Source organism: Rhinolophus sinicus, linkage group LG01 (assembly GCF_036562045.2).
Source record: "Rhinolophus sinicus isolate RSC01 linkage group LG01, ASM3656204v1, whole genome shotgun sequence".
NCBI classification, from domain to species: Eukaryota; Metazoa; Chordata; class Mammalia; order Chiroptera; family Rhinolophidae; genus Rhinolophus; species Rhinolophus sinicus.
In genome coordinates, this window is record NC_133751.1 from 110,401,011 (window position 1) to 110,405,156 (window position 4,146).

The window sequence follows — 4,146 nt, forward strand, 5'->3', positions numbered from 1 at the left end:
AGAACATGGACTTAAAAGAAACTGTTTCAGCCCTTAGACCTCTGGACTCCAATAACCAGGCTGCAACTCCCTTGCAATTTCCCACCAGATGATGCATGAATTGCCCCTATGACCGGGTCTGAGATTACATTATTTTGAACCAGACCCTAGGATGTGTTTTTCTGGATGTAAGCATTCAAGAATTGCTTGCCTAACTCCCCCTTTCCTTTGTTCTGCCTCTTACATGCCTATAAAACCTTCTGGCCATTCTAGGAATGGGGAGATGGCCTTTGAGACAGGAGTCCGCCATCTTCCTGGAATGCCAGTATTTTGAATAAACTTCCTTTTCTGTCTACCAACAGTTGTTTCCTGGACTTTAGTTTTCCTGTGGCAAGCAGCTGAACCTGGTTTTTCAGTAACACTTCCTCTTCCTGACCGAGGAGAGCAGGCTGAAGCCTCCTGCATGGGCACCCTACCCTCTGCCCTGGTGTCTGGGCCCAGCCTGGAGTCCTGACCCTTACCAGGGTCAGCCAAGCTCCTCTCTTGTGAGAGAGTCAGCCTAGCTGGGATTCTGATCTTGGGCAATCTGGCTCCAGAGACTGGCCCTTTTCCACCCCTGCACTCACATCAGCTCCCCCATGCTAGGGGCCAAGGCTAGGGTGGGGGGCTGTGAGAAGGTCTAGAGGGGCTACTTCTTAGCTCCTGACAACTGTCTCTGCTGCCAGATAGGAATGTGGGTCCAGAGTGTTCAGCAGAAAGCTAGAGTGTTATCCAAAGGCCACCAAAACCATCTGCTTGGCCGGTGGCTCCGTCTTGTGACGATCTCACTGTCCCAATGGAGAAACTGAGGCCCGGATTGGGAAGGTCTAATAAAGGGTCCCCAGTGGGTGGCTGCCCCTCCCATGAGCAGCCTGACCCACAGATAAACAGCCTCACACCCTCCCCTCTCCCGCAGAAGCTGTTTAATCCAACTTCGTACCTACTGGAATGGCTGATAGGGAACCCCCTACTTAGCCAGGGAGCCTTAGAGTTCTCTTAGGAGGAAGAAAATTTCCTACTCTATTTTCCCCTTTGGTCTAAGCACTGCACATGCACTGAGGCCCCAAGGCTGCAGGTCAGTTTCTCACATTCAAGTCAAGCCAGATGAGCCACTAACCCGAGGGAAGTTGCTCCAGTCAATCAGTGAACAAGCCGGAGCAGGATGGAATGCAAACTACACCTCATTGCCTGGCTGGGAAGCTTTCATCAAGCTATTCTGCATTGAGCCTTAAGTGTCACCCCCTGAAAAACTACCAGAGACGTGCACATTAAAGGGCAGTCGTAGATTTGAAGTGACATCACAGAGCACAGCCAACTCCTCGCACTCAGTAGGTCCCCTTCACTTGGCAATCTGGCTCGATTTACGTGGCAGCCAAGTTTCCCCTTGGTCTTATGGTTGTATATGAATATGAGGCGGTCTAATAGTTTACTGGAGGCAGCGTCCAGCCCGAGTGTTTTCAGAGTTCAAGCATAAACATTTGCAACTCTTCTGCTCTGTGACTATCTTTGAACCCTGAATATCCACTTCACAAATTCTTTAAAGTATGATCTCTGACTTAGTGTCAAAGAAAAAGAAAAGAACATGGCTAGTGGTGGGAAGTGATGATGAGATAAAAACAAGTCATTGTAGTACTGCTCCGGGAAAGCGCAAGCTGCGATGAAATTTCGGCTTTAGGAGTTGAAATGCAATATTCTGTGAACCTGAAAGAGCCTCAGAACACAAATGCAAGCTTTCCCACCCTACCGGACAATACGTCCTCAAAATCTGAGAACCAGGAGATCAACCCTCTCTCCCCTCCCTCCCGGGCTGCAGTCCCGCGGGAGGGCGTGCGGGGGCAGCACCGCCGCCGCAGGCCAGTCCCGGCGCCCCGCAGTAGGCGTTGCGGGATAGGCGGATTTTCCACACTCGGTTCCCTCTTCTTTTTCTGCCTCTTCCCGTAGTGGTTTCCGAAGGGGAGGAGGACAGCCACGTTTGTTCTCAGAGCTTTCTCCGGGGGTGGCCCCGATTCCCACGGCGGGGCAAGAGAGGGGTTTGATTTGTGGACAAACTTTTAAAGGGGACTCTGGATCGCGGTGGAATCGGCGCAGCCATTAGACCCGCTGGAGAGGGGGGGCCCTGGGGCAGCGAGGGGCGGCCCAGACCCCAGTGGCTGACCCAGCTGGACCGAGAGGGTGGGGCGCCAGGGCGGAGCCGGCAACCCCTGGCAACTCCGGTTTCACCTATGCGTCCTCCCCTCTGTGGAGGCCCACCTCTCCTGGGGTCTCCATGCTCACCCCCTTTGTGCCCCCTGCCTGTGCCCTCACTACTCTGCCCCGGTCTCTCGCGGAGGCCGGCCCGCCTGTGTAAGGCCACCTCCTCCTCCAGGGAGCCCTCTCACCGGCTCCGTCCCACCGCAGTGCTGTCCCCGTGGCCAGGTCCCCTCCAGCTGGACTATTGGCTTGCACTCAGGCTCTGCGAGGTAGCCCGCCCTTCCTGCCCCAGCCCCGCACAGGGATCGGCACAGTGTCATCCCAGGGTAGCTGTTTTGTGGGTTGAAGGACACAGGCTTTAGGAGGCCGCCAGGGCCACTGGGGAGCCTGCAGTCACACTTCTACCTGAATGAACTTTGAAGGGCCTGGAATGCCAGACATGGGGGAGGGGCGCTCAGAGCAGCCCTCTTGAGTTCTCTCTGCCTGTCCTGACCATTCGTGGAGAGTGGGCAGTGGCTGAAGGGCATAGCAGAGCCAGCTGAGCAGCACGGGGCTGGTGTCCTGAGCAGCCTGGGCCTCCTTTGATCTGCTTCTCACTTTTCTTTGTGCTTTCTCCTGCTGGATTTTAGGCCCCCTGAAATCCTTTTGGGAAGAAAGTGGGAGTGTAAATAAATTAATGAGAATCAGAGTAATTCAGATGGAAACAACATGGCCATGATCTTCCCCCACCCTCAAGAGCCGAGGTTTGTGACCTAGTTGTGGCTGCAGGAGAAACTAGTGTGGCCTTCACGGCCCCTGCCCTGCAGAGCCTGGGTGACTGTTCACCCTGGCTGAGCAGGGGCACTTGGGAAGTTGGCCCTGCCCTCCCCTTGGGTGGTTGGGCAGGAACCTGCTTTACCTGCTGCCGGGTGTGGACTCTGTCCTGCAGTGGAGGCCCTGTTTGGGTGTCCCTCCCCACCTGGAAGCCCACCCTCCCCGCTGCTTGTTTCCCTGCTGGCAGGGTCGTTGATGGGACAGGGGCAGGTTCTGCCAGCTTGGTGAGGCGTAGACAGGCATAATGTTATCCTGAGGGCATTGTCCTCTTTCTTATACTTGGAACCTCTCCTAAAGGGACACGCCTTTAGAAATTCCAGGGCAAAGTCAGGCTCCAAAAGTCTGTGTGGCAGGGAGAGGTAAATAGAGAGGTTGAGAGGTGTCTGTGTGGAGTGTCCAGCTCCCAGCAGGACCTAATCTCAGATTTATATCATTGTTTTTCCTTCCCAGAAGGGACCCCAACCGAGCAGAGATGGGTGGGGAGGTAGCTACCAGGGAGGACAGGGGTACTTTGGAAAGAGGCACCGATGAGAATATACCTTGGGGGCATAGTGACTCTTTTAAGGGTTAAATGGAAGAGACTGAGAAAAGCCACTGACCCCCACCCAGGGTTGAAGCCTATTGGGGCTGGGCATGGGGGTGCAGGCAATGAAAGAGTTCCTGTGCAGGGGCCCTGATGCTTTTGCAGGGCTGGGGGGTGGTCAGTGCCCTCTGGCAGGACTCTTTGTTTCGGTTTGTGACCAGCTCATGCCTCTTTCTGTGTTTCCTGGGCTCAGCTGTTCACCCCTCACTGAGGCAGCTTGCCCTCTACAGCTACTTCTCTGTAGAACACATTTGGGGGGTGTTTCCCCCTCTCACCAGCTCCCCTCACCAGATGATGGCCTGCCCCCTCCCTTATCTGGCCTGGCTTCATCTCGAATGTTTTTTACAGTCACCCTCCTCATAGATTAAAATCTGCATGACAACTTAGCTGATTTTTCTAACGGAAGCTTCTTTCTGGGGCAGGGCTACGGGGCCTCTCATGGGGTCTGGCCCTGGGTGGGCACACAGGGCAGAGAGCACTGGCAGCTCCAAGGACAGAACCAGATTTCAGAGAGGCTGTCTGCTTGTCTGCCATGCCTGCCC